The sequence below is a fragment of the Tupaia chinensis genome, unplaced genomic scaffold, assembly GCF_000334495.1.
Source record: "Tupaia chinensis unplaced genomic scaffold, TupChi_1.0 Scaffold150215_1, whole genome shotgun sequence".
Lineage (NCBI taxonomy): Eukaryota > Metazoa > Chordata > Mammalia > Scandentia > Tupaiidae > Tupaia > Tupaia belangeri.
This window is the reverse complement of record NW_006210054.1, coordinates 103,039-121,888: the sequence shown is the minus strand read 5'-3', so window position 1 is coordinate 121,888 and position 18,850 is coordinate 103,039.

Genomic DNA, 18,850 nt, shown 5'->3' with positions numbered 1-18,850 from the left:
TGATTTGTTTTCAATTTCCCCTCAGGTGTATTTGTTAGTAAATCAGCGGGTGCCATCATGGTTAAGGTGCTCGACTCCCACATGGCCCACTAGGCTTAGAATCCTAGAGTCCTGGATCTGGCCACTTGAAAGCCCAGCAGGTTGTGTGTGTGGGTACCCAAAATCTCCTCAGAAGAATGGAGAAGGGTTTACATCATGACCATGCCCTTGGGGAGTGGTTTCTCACTTTCCCTCTCAGTGTGCCTCTTTGTCTCTGTCCCATGAGCACAGGCTCTATGGCAAAAATTAAAAATAGAGTGAAACTGACTCCAATCTAAAAACCCTACATTGTCATCCTCATCATTTTGACCACTGTCAAGGTCAATGCCATGCCGGTCTGACTACACCACACACCACTCTCAAAGATAAAACAATCAACATGACAGATTCAAAATTCCCAAAATCCTCTCAAACAGACTGTCTCATGTGTCCTAATTTATCTTTCTTGTTACCCAATTTATAAAAAAGAAAAATAAAAAGACAAAAAAAATTAAAAAACACACAAAAAAACACTAAAAAACAAAACCTGAATAGTCATAAAAAATCTAAAACAAATAAAAACTAAATAACACAAACGTCCCCTAAAACATAAAGAGCACTGCTCCTCTAAAAATAATATCTGTCTGTCTTCTCTTAGTTTCTGTGACTCACCACCCTCATCTCTGCCATTACAGATCCTGCCCTGATCCTCTTCCTTGCCCTCTCTTTTGCCCTCACATCTTCTGTTTTCTCATTAACTTTGTTCAAGACCAGATCCAATCTGTCAAGTTCATACGCTATAAGCTACTATAGCTACTATAGCTTATAGCTTAAGCTACTATAGCTTATAGCTTATAAGCTACTCTCCTTCTCTCAATCAATGATTTGATTCCCTAAATCAGAAGGTGGGAATGTGGAAGGCCGCATAGTAGATCTTACACATGAGCAACTGTGTGTCCATTTTGTTCCCTTTCATGGCTATCTGCTTCTGTAAACCTGTTTACTCTTCCCCCCAAAAAATAGCTTGTACTAGCCATACAAAAAAAAAAACACATGGGGCAACATCCTCCTGTACCTGTTACTGTCTTTGCTAACTAGCCCAAAGCCCTTGATTAGCTGTTCCTTAGCAATGTAACTATCAATCACCAGAATCCTGCCCGGAGCCTTAGAGTTTATTAAACAAAAGTCTAGAGAGTGCCCTCAGAAATAATAAACCTACATGATTCAGCTTCTTTAATTACCTACATAAAACCCCTGACCCCTATAAAAAGACTACTCAAACTTCAGTCAGCGCTACAGTTTGGACTCTTCCCCACCCAGCCTCAGGCTGTAGTCGCTGGCCAGGTAATGAAGACTCCCTTTTATCTTAATCTGACTTTGGTGGTCATTCCTTCAGTTAAACTCTATAACAGTACACTGTCTATGTCTATGTGCAATGGTAATGGTTCTCGGAACCAGCAGTTGGCATAATGGCTATGTCACTGGACTCCCATGTAGTCGATAGTGGTTTGAGTCTTGGACTCAAGTGGCTTAAACTCACAATGGGCACATGTGCTTGCATGCCAAAGATCCCAAGAGGAGAATGGAGAAGGGATTATGGCATGGCCATCACCCCCTGGGGGATGATTTCTCGCTCTCTTTCTCTCTCCGTCTTTCTGGTGAGCGCATGCGCTCTATTCTATAGCAAAATCTTCTAAAAAATAAAAGTAATGCTACTCATTACTCCGGAAACTTTGCAGAAAACAGCTTCTGGGTGACAGAGTAGGGGTAAGTTTATCTTTATTAGAAACTGCCTAGCTGGTGCCAGCAGGTGGCATTGTGGTTAAAATTCCTGGATCTCACATGACTGGCTGCATGAAAGCCCCAATCTCAGTATCTTAAAAAATATGCCAAGCACAGATATGTGTATGCCCATAACCCTGAAAGGAGGGACAAATAGAGGACAAGGGATTATGGTATGACCATGCCCATGGGGGTACTTTATTGCATTCCCTCTCTGTCCCTATTCTCTTAAGTCTATGTTTTGTTTTCTTTTGGTGAATCTGGAAGTTCTGTTTATATTCTGGATACTAGTCTTGACTAGATAGAGTTTTCTTTTGGGGAATTTGGGGGTTCTGTTTATATTCTGGATGCTATCCTTTATTAGGTAGATGACTTTTTTCTCCAGAAAGAATGAACTTGAGGGACCAGCAGGTGGTGTGCCTATGGAACTGTGGGGTTCTAAGAATCCATAAATGCCTCCAGAAATTCCTGTTTACTGGTTCACAGATCCTAGTGTAATGAGCTCTTCTTTGGGTTGGAGGGATCTGTTTACTAACTTCTAGACAAAAAAAGAAGAAAAAAAGTGTTATGTTTGTGATTTTTCTCTCCCCTGTGTTTATTCTATGTCTCTATCTCATTCCTAAATCTTAGAAATTGAGTTCAGAAATCTCAGTTGCTTTATGGGAGTGTTACAACTACCCCTCTGGTCTAATTCACCTCTTCCTCCCAGGCTCTGGATAACTGAGACTTTACCCTGGAACGTTGCTCCTGGATATGTGTATGATAGGCTTCACTTATCTTTCTGGTCAGGGCAGAACTGACACCTCATTGAGGCCTTTCATATCTGCCCACTAAGTGGTCTCAAACTCTCCCTCACAGCACCTGCTTAGTTTCACTTTAGTACTTTGTGGTTTTGTCCAATTCACATCAAGCTGTAAGCTTCTGCAGGGAGAGATCATGGTCTTTAGTGCAACTCCCATGCCTAACAATGTGCCTGTACAAGGTGAATGCTCGGGACAGTTGATGAATGAATAAAAGAAACAATCTTAGAGCTTTGTTACTATCTCTGAGCAGTTCACATTATGGACATGGATAATCATAATTGAAAATGCAGAATGGGTCAGGTGCAGAGGGCAGCCAAATGAACTCCAAGTAGATCTTCCCAGACAACAGAGCAGAGTAGGCACAATCTGCCTGGTTTCAGAAAAAAATACAGCCCCGGGCATGAAAACCCAAAACAACATACACTTTTGTTTGAAGTCCTCAAGGCAATGGCTCTCCAAGGGCTAAAGTAGGCAAATGAGCAGGATCAAAAACTTCCTGTGCAAACCAAGAGCTCAGAAGCCTCCATTACCTCTCTCATTGACTTGTCTTAAGACAAGTCCCGTTCACACATGAGGCCTCACCCCAGCCTGACTGTAGAAGAATGTTCCCATGTTCAGCCATATTCTGCACTATCCCACTCAGTACCCCAAGCCCCAAGGCTGTTCTCTGCTCTGAGGATCTTCTATAAAGTAGAAAGCATTTCCAAATATCTCAATGCACAGTGGGTCATCAGTAGATAATGAAGACCAACAGTCACATCTCTGAACTTGTGCAGTTCTTCAAGTAACCTCACTTAATGCATCCCTACCTTGATCAGTTTTGTTTGAATACCCACTGGGTAATTTATATTAAAATAGGTTTATTTAGCTAACATTTTTAGAGGCTAAGATGTTCAATGCTAACATGCCATCAACAGGTGAGGGTCTTCCTGCTGTCATGACATGGTGGGAGGCCTCCCAGGGCAAGAGGAATGTGTCAGCTCAGGTTCCCTCCTTCCCACAAAGCCACCAGTCTCACTATGAGGCCCTCACCCAGGTAATTGCATCTAATACTAATGATGTCCCAGAGGCCTGCCTCTCAAGACTGTAAATATATGAATTTGGGGTTAATTTCCCACACCTGAAACCTTGAACACACATTCAAACCACAGCAATCTTACTTTGGAAGAGGTATCTGAGATCTGCTCTCCTGTGACCCATTTGCACTGGGGTAGGGAGCTCCTCCTAGTTTCTAGTGTCCAGAGTGGTGGATGCAGGTCTAAGTTTTGTTATTGCAGGGAATTATGGCTCATGAAGACTTGCATATTTTGGGAATCCACCAAGATCAACCTGGCATCCCCACACTTACCCATGTTTTGAGGCCCAGGCATGATGCTGAGGGACTTGATATACTGCCTCCGACAAAGCTGCCTCCACCTCCATTCTTTCCCCTTAGCCTTTACCCAGTACTATCCTTTACCCTGAACCTTGCTGTAAATTTAGCATGTGTGTGCTTGTGCTCAAGTGGTAATGCCAAGAGACAATGATCTCTTATAATATGAGGTGGGCAGGTTCCCCTTCATCTTAGGGACTTTTATATCTAAATAACATCAAATGGAAGCAGCTGAGCACTGGCTCAGAAGGCTGAAATCTTCCTTCCTGCTTTGAACTCTGCTCACCTCATGTGCTGAGGTTTATCAAAGACTAATGAGATAAGGTAAAGAGCAAAGGGTGTCTATTAAGGACCTGACAGAATATATTTTATGTGCTCCAATATGTGCATAATGAGGGAGAATTTCCATAGCATTTCATCAATTTTTTTTTTGAGAGGTTTTTGCTATAGGACACGTGACCTTGCCAGAAAGATAGAGACAGAGGGATAGAAAGCGAGATATCACCCCTACCCAGGAGGGATGGCCATGCCACAATCCCTTCTCTTCCATTCTCCTCTTGGGATTTTGGGCATGCATGCACACACGCCTGATGTGAGTTTTAAGCCACCAGGTCCGGGACTCAAACTGCGGTTGACTACATGGGAGTTCAGCAACATAGCCATTATGCTAACTGCTGGTCCCAGCATTTCTTCAATCTTGATGGAAATTTGGCTCAACATTTTTGGAACAAATGGGATAAATATGTTGTGTAGGATAAGACTGTTTCTCTACATTACATTATTCATATAGTAATGAATCCCACACAAAATACACTACTATTCACTGAGGTCCTCCCTGTCTAGAATAGTACACTGGATAACCATGAGAGTCACCAGAATGGCTAAGGGCAAAAGTATTGGCATTTCAAAGATGAATTAGAACACTTACATAATGATGATGAGAGGACATAGTAGTACAAACACATTAGGTTGGAAAAATCTTGGCCACACCTTAAAATTTTACCATATAACTACCAGCTCCATAGCATAGTTAAGCCTTGTGCAGACTGAACTGGATTCCACACAGCTAATCACAATGTGAATGCTGGTCGATTTCTTGAAAAACACAGTGGGCATATGCACATGCATGCCCCTAATCCTGAATAGATAGAGAAGAAGAAAAGGAATTATGACATGACTGTTTGGAACGCTTTCTCTTTTTTAGTGAGCTCACATGTACTCAAAATGAGAAAAAAAAATTAAGCAAGTATAAAATCCATTTTTATCTAATATTTTTGAAATACAGTTTTAAGAATATTTGTAAAAAAATTTATTATAACAATGAAGTGATACTTAGAACCAAGGAAACAATATTCATTTCCAAATACAAAGCAGTATCCTTTGTTTTGAGGTAGTTCACATTAAAGAACAATATTTTTAAATGATTGATGCAATCAAGCATATAACCACTTAGTTATATCTAAGTTCTATCTGTTAAAAATATGTTCTTTTAGAGAATCTAATCATCTTATTCTTAAACGATTTTCTCCAAACAGTGGTAAAAATATCCTCGAAGGAAAGAAGGCAGAACTGCTTTGGACCAAACCTAGATCCTACTAATGTTACAACACAGGCTCAGTTCCAAGGGAGCCCAGCTCTAACTTGTCTCATGGGCCCACTGGGAAAGTAACAATGAAGTGATTATAACAGTACTAACTTATCAAAAATTAACCATTTTATCTATCTTTGTTTTAGGTTTCTGTCACCTAGGTACATCCAGAAATTCTTCATGGTCTGCACTCATTGCCTTTGTCCAGTGACTATAACCATTTTATCTGAATTTTGACTTTAAGAACAAATTTTCTTCAAATATTCCACAGAGTCACAAAGTATACAACCACCACTGTCAGTATAAAGTCCTTTGGGATTATCAGGATGGAATCTAGATAAGTGCTCCATTTCTCTACAAATAAAACATTCTGCAAAAGAAAATACACCAAGAACTGGGTCTGCTTTCACTTTGCATTTGGTTATTTTAAGCCCTGTGCAGCCACACCAGTAACAAATTCCAGTTCTCACATCTTGATTTTCAAGGGCAATTGGGCAATCTGCAATTGCATGGTCAGGTTTTCCTTTTTTAATCCCATTTTATTATTATTCTATTTTATAAACATTTGACCAGTACATACCATTGTATTTTCTCTGCTGTTTGTCTTTTTAAAATGTATTTATTATATTCATTCACTATATATCACGGCATACACAATGATTTCCCACTCAGAATATACTGTATATTGGCTTAATAAAGGGTATTACCATGCACAGTTTTAACATCTTTATTCCCACCAAATTTCTTTATAATTTTATTCATTCATTTATTTTAATTTGACCAGAGAGGCAGAGAGAGAGACTGATAAAGAGGGAGGGAGGGAGGAAGGGAGGAGGGGAAGAGAGAGAGAGAGAAAGAAAGAAGAGAGAGAAAGCAAGTTCCCAGGTCCAGTACTTGAACTGTGGTCAGCCATGTGAGAATGTCCAGTGTCTTAACCACCATGGCACCTGCTGGTCCCACCAGACCTCCTTTAAAGCAACTTCAATTTCTTTCCTTACATCCTGTCTTTTGACAAAATCTCCCCATTGTGAACCATCTGTGAGTGCTGTCTTAAGTACTCCATGAATCCATTCATATCTTCACTTAACTACTCCTTTTTCCTTCTGTTCTTTTTATGTTTTGGTGGGGTGGACTGTTTTTAAGGAACAGCCTACTGGCTTCATGTTGTTTATGCTTCGGTAAGTTTTGGCTTGTTTCCTTAAAGGACCCTTTATGTCCTCCCATGATGTTATAGGCACAGATCTTTTTATGTAGTATCTTGTACCCACCTGGTCATAGCTTCATCAGAAGTGCTTTATCACATGTAAATCCTCCAGAACAGAAGAGTTAGCCAAAAATAAATAAATAATTAACCATAAATTTTTGTGTGCAGCAGAATTTTTGCTCATATTTATTTTAACCAAGGGGGAAATGTAAGTTAACAAAAAGATGTGCAATTTGGCCAGCAGGTGGCATGGTGATTAAGGTGTTGGATTCCCACATAGTCAACAACAGTTTGACTCCCAGACCTGGGAGACTAAAATTCCTACAAGACATGTATGTGTGTGTTCCCATAATCCCAGGAGAACAAGGAAGGGATTGCGACATGACCATAAACCCTGTGGGTGATGTCTCACTTTCCCTCACTCTTTCTGTTTCTCTCTCTCTCTGGTGAGTGTACACATTACACATCCCATGGCAAAAACTGTACAACAGATGTGTGATTAATGTCAATAGCCTCTGCCCCCCCTTGAATTGTGGTTTTGGGGACTAGATTTATAAATTGGCAAATGGGCATTGAGTGGGCAGTTAGGGATATTGCTTACTCTATCCTCCCCAGCCCACAGCCCACTGCCCACCCTATGGCTCCAGGTGCAGGCTGACATCAAGGTCCTCAGAGTACCCCAAGTCCAGGGCACCCTCCTGCCAACCCCTTCACTGCCACTGACAGTCCGGCACCTCTGTTGCCCCCAAACCTCCATATCTGCTTTGACCAAGGTATGGGCTTGGTTCCATATTGCCCAGACTGGTTAAAGTCCAGGCTCACTGAATTCTAGGTGAGCTGTCCAGTCACCTCCTATGCACAGTTCCAGGTCATTCAGGTCACCTCCCAGGATGCCATCCCTGGGGTCACAGCAGCACATTCTGCCCTAATCTATTAACCACTTAGTAGTATGTTAATGTGCCGTGATGGGTGTTGCCTATCCGTCTAGACTCTCTTACTCTGGGGGCTGGACTGGGTTCACCATCCTGATTCTTTTGTGGGAAGGGGCTGGCAGTTCGGTATGTATCAGCCTGGGCTGGGACAGGGAGGAAGTGAGAGTCATTGGATAGGCCACTCTGCATCCATTGGACTCTCCCAAAACCCTCAAGGAGCTCCAGGTCCTTCAAGGATCACGCCAATAGCCCCTCTCTTCATCTAAGAAGTGAAAACTTCTCCTGCACCTGCCACTGCAGGGATGTGGTAGCTGGAGGTCTGCACATCTAGGACTCACTGAGCTCTGCATTACATTCCCACCAGGAGGGTTCCCATGGCAGAAATATACACTTAGGAATCCTGGCCTGTGCCAGCTGTTCTCTATGTGCCCAAGTTGGTAAGAAGACTTGAAAAGTTCAGACCATTACTCATGTTATTTTCCACATTTTTCTATCTCAAGGTCATTTTTCTCTCAGAATTTGAAGAAACAAATCTTTTTTTTTTTTTTTTTTTTATGGAGAGGTTTTTGCTATGGGGCGCGTGCGCTCGCCAGATAAAGAGAGAGAGACAGTAACGAGAAATCACCCGCCAGGGGGGATGGCCACGTCGCAATCCCTTCTCCTCCATTCTCCTCTCAGGATCTTGGGCATGCATGCACACGCACCTGGTGTGAGTTTAAGCCACCAGGTCTGGGACTCAAACCGCCATCAACTACGGGGGAGTCCAGCGACATAGCCATTACACTAACTGCTGGTCCTGAAGAAACAAATCTTGAGATTTCTATCTTATATATAATTTGGGTGAGACCGTAACACAAACATCATTTTCCTGACATTTTAATAAATATATTTTATTTAATTTTATTCATTATTATTTTAATTTTATCAGAGACAGAGAGAAAGAGAAAGGGAAAGTACAAAAACAAGGCGCCAGGTCTGAGACTCAAACTATGATGGCTCAGATGGGAACCCATGCCTCAACTACCATGCCACCTGCTGGCCTTCAATTTGTTCTCCCATGTTATCTTCTCCAATATTAGTTTATTGAAAAAGATGATTATAAATTTTTTTCAGGCACCATGTTGACATTTTAACTCATAATGATTTATTTCTTCACTATAAAACAAATTTTAGAATATATCATAAATATGGGCTTACTTTAAGTAGTACCTTTTATTGCTATGAACCAGCTGTAGTTTGGTGTCAGTGACCACACCAAAGTTCAGGTGCTCACTGATGAAAAGCCAACACTTGAGAGACAAGTGTTGATGAAAAGGAAAGACACTTTCATTCAGGAAATTTTGACCTGAAAAGATGGTGAACTAATGCTCAAAAACAATCTCCACTGAGGAAAATCAATCTGGCTGATGAGAAACATCTACTGTGGCATCTCTGAGAAGAAAAACAGAAACAGCATTGAATAAATGCCAATACATCCAGCAGTGGAGTGATGCAAGACTGACAAACTGTAAGGAAGACTGGATGCCCCTGGAGTACTGAATATCAGCTTAGAAACATAAAGGCTGTGTCAAATATCTAAACTTGGAGAGATTCCAAAACCCTGTGAACCAGAGAAGGTGAGAGGAACCATCCTCCAAAATTACATGTTTTATACAGCAACTTCAGATCCCAGCACTCTTTAATTGCCTAACAATAGAACTGGCAAGGAGATAACACTCATTGCAAAAAGCACAAGGTTCTAACACTTCAGTGAAAACATTTAATTTTTTTCACCACCCCACACTAAGAGCTTGGCAACATCTTGAAAACCAACCAGCTGGTAGAGCATAGAATATAATTAAGACCAGACAGTCTCACATCTCCATGGTCCTGTGGAATTGAAAGGAACAATACAGAGAAGAAGCACCTGTGATTAGGAGAAATGAGGTGAATGCTCCCAAAGTCTGAAAACTACTGCAGTTTTTTCACAGCAAAGAACAAGAGCCCTGTGCATTCTCACCTCCACTCCCATACCTGTGAAAGCACCAACCTCATCAGACTGAAAAATCTGGATATTTCCCCCAACAAGCTGGCTGGTCTAGACTTTCTCTCTCTTCAGACTCAAGTCTCAGGGAAAGGCTACTTGGCCCCTCTAAGGCCACCTGCAGTGAATCTCTTCAGAATATCCCTCAACTCTTAAGTGTAGAAAAAGCAGAGAGGAGGGTACATGAGAGATGGGGACAAGGGATTGTCTTCTCAGTTAGAGGGAAGAAGACAGGGCACTGCCCCAGGACACCCATAATCCTGGAGAAAACCATCCAGTCACCTAGCTGCTAGCATGAGTCTGCCTGGATGATAAAACCCTGGCTGATGGTAGGTACCATAGATCAGCCATGCTGACCCTACTTGATTCCCTGAGATGCACCAACCTTCTGTTCCTCAGGAGGCTGCCTTACCAGGGCCACATCCAGGTTTTGCAGGTTTTGCAGTTCTGACTACACATGCAGTCTCAAACTGAACCTACCAAATTTATATTGCCTCTTGCTCCTCCTAATACCCTCACCAAGGCTACCTCTGGGTTTTGTGGGTCACCCTGAGGCCTCCAGGGCCAGTCACCTAGGCTTTGCTTGGAACCACAAGACTTTGCTTACCTCCAGACCTTGTGGGCCATCTCTCCTGGACCCAGTTCAGACTTAGTTGGCCTCACTGTCTTTGAGCATTACAAGGCACCTCACCTGACCCTGCTCCACTTAGGACCTCATGTTATGCTTTCTATTTGCTTAGCCCTGTCCACTTTTGGGCATAACAGGCTTTCCAACTCAGACCCCATTTAGCTGGACTGGTCTCAAGAGGTGATTAACCTAAACCTGGTTAGAGCACACTTGGAAGTGTGGGCTGAGCTGCAAGCTCGTGGGCTTTATAAAATTTCCTGCCCACACCCCACTGTGTCCCCAATGTGTACACATTGGCCTCATCTTAGGGTCTCATGAGGTGGTCTGTCTTGACATGCTCAGCCCTGCCCACCTGTACCTCACAAGATCACTTCTCCTGGTGCCACATGAATCCTGTTTTCCTACTTCTGTCTCTCATGTTCAGAGTCCTATGGAAACTATGCCTAAGGCTTACTCCCTCCATACAACATGAAGAACCCTGCCTAGGGACCACTTCCTCTGACAGGTGGTACATACACCTTTTTCCCTGGTCCACTGAGCCCTGGTTGAAGATTAGCCCTGCAGATAGCCCCATCTGAGCCCCATTAGCCCATAGCCTCAGAGGAAGAAACAGAGCCCCCTTACCCAACTCAAAAGGGAATCTCATTCCACCTATCATGATTCCTGATAATAGATTATTCTACAAAAAAGTTTAATGAGAATCAATGTCAAAATGGTTAACCAGTACTAAAGGTCACAGTCATATGAAAAGTAATTTAAAGATACTAAAAAATAATAAGAACAAAACACCAGGACCAGCAGTTGGTATAATGGTTATGTCACTGGACTCCCATATAGTCGGCTGTGGTTCAAGTCCTGTACCCAGTGGCTTAAACTCATGCTGGGTACGTGAGTGTGTGCCCAAGACCCTGAGAGGAGAATGGAGAAGGGATTGCGGGCAGCATGGTCATGCACCCCCCCCAGGTGATTTCTTGCTTTCTGTCTCTCCATTTCTCTGTCTTTCTGGTGAGCACACGTGCCCTATAAGAAAAACCTCTCCAAAAAAAAATAATAATAAAACACCACCACTAGGTAGTATTTACTACCATGCAGGCAGGTAGCAAGGTGGTTAAAGGCACTGGATTTCTACATGGCCAATCACAGTTTGTGTCCTGGACCTGACAGCTTGCTTTTTCACTTTCCCTCCCACTCTCTCTGGTCAAATTGGAAAATAATAATGATAATGTTGAATAAATAAATAAAATTTAAAAATACATATATACCATCCCTATAGAAGGTACTCCCCAAACCAGGTATTCCACTATGTCTGAAGCCCAAAGGGATACAAAAAATATGAAAGTGAAAAAAACTAAATGAATAAAACAAGAATAAAACAAACACAAGCAAACAACAAGAAAATATGTCACTTTCAAAGGGACGCACTAATTTTACTCTAACAAGTAAAACACATGAAGTTATATAATTGTTGCAAACTGAAACCAGGACATTGATTATAGCAAAACTCAATGAGATGCAAGACAATTTTAGGAGATGAGAAAAACAATGAAAGAGAAAGATCCAATACAGAGAAAAATAGTTTTAAGAAGATTAATAAAGAGGGTCAGCAGGTGGCATGCAGCTTAAGGTGCTGGGTCTCACACGGCCAATTCCACAGTTCAAATCCTGAACCCAATGGCTGAAAAAAATCACACATGTGCATGCATGCCCAAAATCCTGTAAGGAGACAAGAAAAGCAATTGTGCTGTGGCCATCTACTCAGGGTATAAGTTCTCTCTCTTACTCTCTCTGTCTCTTTGATGAACACATGCACCCAATAGGAAAATTAAAGAAAATGCTAGAGATAAACAGTGCAATATAGGTAATAAAATATTCTGTACAGTGCACTGCCAAAATAATAGGCTATGCAAAAGAGTTTCTGAACTTAAAGATACAACCTTTCAAATAATTCAAACTCATAAAAAGAAAAAGAAAATTAAAAATGAAGAGAATAGGTACAGTAAGTGGTGTGATGGTTAAGGGGCTAGACTCCCACAGTACTGACTGTTTGAGTCCAAGACCTGGCAGCCTGAAAATAACACCAGACACATATGTGTGTGTGCCCAAAATCTTGAGAGAATAGAAAAGGCACCACAGAGTGGCCATTCTCTCTGAAAGGTAATTTTTTTAGTTTCTATTTGTCTCTCTCTATGCTCTGTGGGGAATGACTGGCCAAATTAACAAGATCATGAATCTGGATAGTCACCCAGTTAATTTGGTGTCTTTAACTAAAATAACAGAACCTTTATCCAATCCATTAAAAATGTAGAACTTAAGAGGCTATTATTTTGATCAATTTTATAGCTTGCCTCTGTCATACTAGAATACCATTTAAAGTTTTTTCTCAGTCATTCTAAATAATCAGTGTCCATTCATCCTTTGTTTCTATTGTTGAATTTTACTTCAACATTCCTTGGAAATACTTATGGTATACCTGCATCAAGAACTTTTCTTGGGGACCAGCAGACGGTGTAATGGTTAGATAGCTGGATTCCCACAGTCGACTGCAGTTCGAGTCCTGGACCCAGTGGCTTAAACTCATACTGGGCACGTGTGCGTGTGTGAGTGCATGCCCAAGATCCCAAGAGGAGAATGGAGGAGTAGAGATTGTGGTGTGGCCATCCTCCCAGGGAGGGTGGTGATTTCTCGCTTTCTGTCTGTCTGTCACTTTGTCTTTCTAGTGAACTCACACGCCTATACAGAAAACGTCTTAAAAAAAAAAGAGGCAAACATGTTTTCATTCCTGGGTTTTTATTAAAATCAATACCATAGTTTCAATGACTACTTTTTAGGTATTCTAGGTCACTCTCTCAATACTAACTTGAGCCAGCTGATATAGGTCTCAATATCTAGGTGCATAGGTTTACATATTTAAGTCAAATTCCCTAACAACATATATGGGGTTCTAAGTTGGTTCTGAAAAATCATTTACAATATAATTGAGTTCAGTTTTGGTTCATAGATTATATACTAAGGCTGGTTCTTCTCAGTTACAGGTTTTACTTGAAAAGGTAGCCAAACTAGAGTGTTTAGAGGATGGCACTAGAGTCTGTTCTATTTCCCTCTGTAGAGGTGGAGATGGAGGTGAAAATGCAGAGTTCAGGATGTGGAGGATTAGACAGAAGAGCATAAAGAGGGGCCAGGGAGGTAGTGGAAGAGTGGCAAGGTTAGAACAGCTCTCTGAAATTTTAATTCCAAAATGGATTCTGATAACTTTTATTTACATCCTGAAAAAAGGGTGTTTCTACTGTATCTCATGTGGCTCCTAGATATCACTGAAAGTAACTTTCCCATACAATTTGCCTGGTTGTATAACCAGTTTTTTTTTTTTTTCAATTATGTATATGAACATGACATTTTGAAATTTCAAAGGGATCCCATTTTTGAAATGAATATTGGGGTCATTTCAAGTTTTCTGTGTCCATTTTTCTAAGTACTTGCAAGGTGGAGCAACAAAGGTCTTGCGCACAAAGCCAGGTGATGTTTCCAACAGGGCTATCCCTTATGGAAAAGTGCTTATGTAGACTGATTTTCCATAACTTAAAAGCTTTTCAAAAGTGATAAAAAGTGGGGAAAGTCTATAACATCAAAGTATACTATTCTTGGCTATTGCTCAAGATTTTAACCTTGAGTATATTCAATCATTGCTGAAAATTCTACCCACTAGGGGGCAGTTGAATGCTCAAAACATTCCTGTAGGTCTCCTGAGTACCTTTCTGATTTAGCAAAAAATTTCCTAAAATGTTTGAATGGATATTTCCTTTAAGACTGCTTCATATCATGAGAGAAAACTCTTAGACAATTCTGAATTGTTTTTAGTTTCCTAGGGACACTTTTCAGGACAGGGAGAGCAAGTGTCTCAACTTTTGGGTGGAGATAACACATTATGGATATTTAAAATTTGAAAACTAAAAGTAACCTTGAGTATATTCAATCATTGCTGAAAATTCTACCCACTAGGGGGCAGTTGAATGCTCAAAACATTCCTGTAGGTCTCCTGAGTACCTTTCTGATTTAGCAAAAAATTTCCTAAAATGTTTGAATGGATATTTCCTTTAAGACTGCTTCATATCATGAGAGAAAACTCTTAGACAATTCTGAATTGTTTTTAGTTTCCTAGGGACACTTTTCAGGACAGGGAGAGCAAGTGTCTCAACTTTTGGGTGGAGATAACACATTATGGATATTTAAAATTTGAAAACTAAAAGGGTTTTGGCTAAAAATAAAACATACTCAAGTTTTCTTCTAAGGCACATGCTAGGCCTTTAGTGCAATAATAATCATGCACTAGGGACCAGCAGTTGGCTTAATGGCTATGTCGCAGGACTCCCATGTAGTCAACTGTGGTTTGAATTCCAAACCTGGTGGCATAAACTCATGCCAGGCATGTATGCTTGTATGCCCAAGATCCCAAGAGGAGAATGAAGGAGAGGGGATTGTGGCAAAGCCATTCCCCCCCCCCCCACCGCTGGGGGAGTGATTTCTCACTTTCTGTCTCTCTGGTCAGCACACGTGCCCTATGGCAAAAACCTCTTAAAAAATTATACACTAGTGAAGCATGATTTAGGCTCTCAGAAAAGTTGGAGAGGATGGAAAAATATGTTGGGATAAAATGTATTCTGGCAGATACTTCCCATATCACTCTCATCATAGGCCTTTCTTAGAAGTTTTCAAAGTATTTTAAAAAGTGAACAAATTTGAAAGAAAGGGAGTCTGAGAAGATGGTTGAGGTGAAGAGAAAATGGCAAATGGACAATAGTCACTCTTTCAAGGAACACTCAATTTATTCAGAGAACATTCTGCTAATACTAAGGTATCAGTATATTTATTTTCTACTTTAATACAGATGGGCCATAATTGATCTAAGTCTTAAACTGTTACTGGAATAACATTGTTCATTATTTTGACACTATATGTAGCATGACAGATTATATATTTTATATACTGGTGTATTTATTATTTTGCATTTATTTGGGTAAAATATATACTCCATAAAATTTACCATCTTTCCTCTAAATGTTCTAGGAGCATCACCACCAGCCATGTTCATGACTCCTGTCCTCTTATAAAACTGAACAATCTAAACCATTAATATATAATAATGTTAAACCTTTCAAGTTTTCCCACCTAACACAGCCTCTGGCAGCTACCACTCATTTTGTACTTATTATTACTACTCTGAACACCCATAACTGTATTTATTGCGGAAGGAAGTCCCCCAAAATTTGAAACGTATTTGAAGAAATGGACTCAATGACACTGGTTAAACTGGAATAAGAATAGCTTTACTTTGGACCATCATGGTAAGCATATGGTCCATTGAAAAGGGAGTTTGTAGTGGGGAAGAGAGATTGAACTTAACTTCAAAACGTGTGAACTGTGGAAATTAACAACTGAGGAGCCATGTGGTGATCATCAGATAGAAAATTACTAAGGAAACATTAGAGATATGAGAGATTATGGATAAACTGAAAAAACAAGATTCTTACTGAAGACAGAGTGATCAGACATCACTGTGGGGGTACTGAAAAATAAGAAACTTAATCACTTATTTAAAGTGATATGATATTTAGAGTGGGGCTTCTTGGAAACTACCTCAGCAGGGTTCTTTGCTAAAAGAGATTTTATAAGGAAGTACACAGAGGAAAGTAAAAGATTGAGAGGCCTGTCTAAAGTTTGATCAAGCCAAAAGTTTGACACATTTTAACGATGTCTAAGTACATGCAATTTATTACTGTGCAGTATACTCACATTACTGTGCAACCAATCCAGTCAGTGTTACAAGATACAAATAGTCATACAGCTAGCAGTAATGCTAGACAATGTGAGTACACAGAGTAAGTTTGGTCATCTCCCTTTTCACATTCTAGCTCATAATGACTTCCACCACTCTTTTTCTGTCATTGTTGACCAGTTACCTAACATCCCATCCACCATGGTTTGGTCTGGTCTACCTGGGCCATCTGGTGATGTTGGACAAACCAAAAGCAGCCCAATAACAATTCCCCTTGGGTTGCTTTCTAGAACAATGGTTGTTCTGCTTTAGAATTTCTTGGCTAATGCTGGCCACAAAGGCTATGGTCAACATCCAAAGAGGATCTTAGAAATTTTATAACCACCCATGACTATGCTGTCCCCCAACACACCCACACGCTACGCATGCCTCCTGTTCAGCCTAGATCAGTTCCATTATCAAAGTGAACTTGGACTTTTCACCAGAGGCACTCGTGAAGTGAGCTGTCAGTGCATATGAGTAGTTTCCAAGTGGTGGAAAACCTTAGAATTTTTGTTTGTTTTATTTTATTTTTATTAGGCCTTTACTGTACATTTTATTTCTTTATTTTTTTTTATAATTTTAAACATTTAATCACTACACATCACTTAGCTTGTAAGTTGAATTTACCCAAAATGAATACACTTCCCACCAGTCTAGGTGAGGATGAAAACACATTATCATCAGCATATCATAATCCATTTCTGGTATCCCATAAATGTCTTGACTATTTTCCTCCCTTATTTCATTTCTTTCACTCTCCCCCTTCTCCCACCCTTTCCCCACATTGACTCCAATATTTAAAAATTTCCAATGCCTCTATGTACTCTAATCTTTCAGTTTCCACTATGTCTTGAAACACTTTTTCTGTTGTCTTGCATACCATGGCCAGAACTGGAAGCTAAACAAATTTTTATATTCATTTTTATTTCTTCCAAAATTAGCAATAACATTTTCTTGTATCTTTAACCATCAAACAAAGGCCTTAGAAATACATTTTTGCTGGGACCAGCAGATGGTGTAATGGATAAACAACAGGACTATAATATATTCCACTGTAGTTGAAGTCCTAGATCAAGTGACTTAAAACTCATGCCAGGTGTGTGTGCATGTGTGCCCTAGATCCTTAGAGGAGAATGGAGAAGGTATTGTGGTGTGGCCATCCTCCCAGGGGGGTGGTTTCTTGATTTCTGTCTGTCTCTGTCTCTCCAGAGAGCATGCAAACCCTGTATTAAAAATCTCTCAAAAAAAAAGCAAAGAAAAGAAAAAAACACCAATTTGCCAAATAAGTGTTTTACTTCTGTAGTTGGAAAATTCTTAGATCTTAGTCATCAGCCTTCTGAAATGTTCCCCTTTTGTAGTCATAGATATCATCCCCAAATTTATTTTCTGATGCCTTAATTTTGAGTACTGTGGCTTGCTGAATCAAAGCTGAATTTGAAAAATGTTCAACATTGTTACCTTAAGAGACCAATTCATATTTCTGAATAATGACTCATGGATTTATAGCACAGTTTACATTACTAAGGATTTTCTCCCATTTCAGTTGACTAATGTATAGTGAGTTTTGAATTCTAGTAAAAAGATTTCCTCATTTATCACATTCATTAGATTTCTGATCTGAGAGTTCTCTGATACACAGTAAATAGTGGATTTTTATTGCAGAAGGTTTCACTACACTTTTTTCTTTCTTTTTTTGGAGATTTTTTTTTTCTTTTTTGCTATAGGGCGCGTGCGCTCGCCAGACAGAGAGATGGAAAGTGAGAAATCACCCCACAGAGGGGATGGCCATGCCACAATCCCTTCTCCTCCACTCTCCTCTTGGGATCTTGGGCACACATGCACATGCGCCCGGCATGAAGTTAAGCCACGGAGTCCGGGACTTGAACCGCAGTCGACTACATGGGAGTCCAGCGACATAGCCATTACGCTAACTGCTGGTCCCAGTTTTACTACACTTTTCACCCTTACAGAGTTTCTCTTCTTTGTTAGTGCTCTAATGTAGAGTATGGAATGATTACTCTGAAAACATTTTTCTACACCATTCCCACTTATAGGACTTACTGTTGCATTCTCTAATATACAGTAAGGGTTGACTTATATTAAATGGAAGATTTCCTATTGGTACATTGACATTCACAAGGTTTTTCTTTTGTAAATTCTCTGATGTACATTGAGGGCTGACTTATAAATGAAAGACTTTCTATGCTCCCTACATTCATGAAATTTCACCCCAGTGTGAGTTTTCAGATGCTTACTAAAATATAGTATCCAAAAGAAAAATTCCCTATATTCTTGCCATTAATAAGGATTCACTTCTATTTGAGTCCTCTGATGTAAAATGAGCCCTTCCTTCCAGTAAAATGTTTCCTACACTGTTGGCATAGTGTTTCTCTCCAGTGCAAGTTCTCTGAATGTACACTGAATGCTGACTTCAAGAAGAATGTTTTCTCACAATTTTCATATTCTTAGGGCATCTCATATGAGTTCTCTGATGATTAGTGAGTTGTGACTTCCAGGAGAATGTTTTTCCACATCGTTTACATTCATAGGAATGCTTTCCTGAGTGAGTTCTCTGATGTACAGTGAAGTATCCCTTGCTGGAGAATGTTTTCCTACATTGTTTGGATTCATGTGGTTTCTCTCCTGAGTTTTCCTATATATATATATATATATAAAACAAGTGCTGAC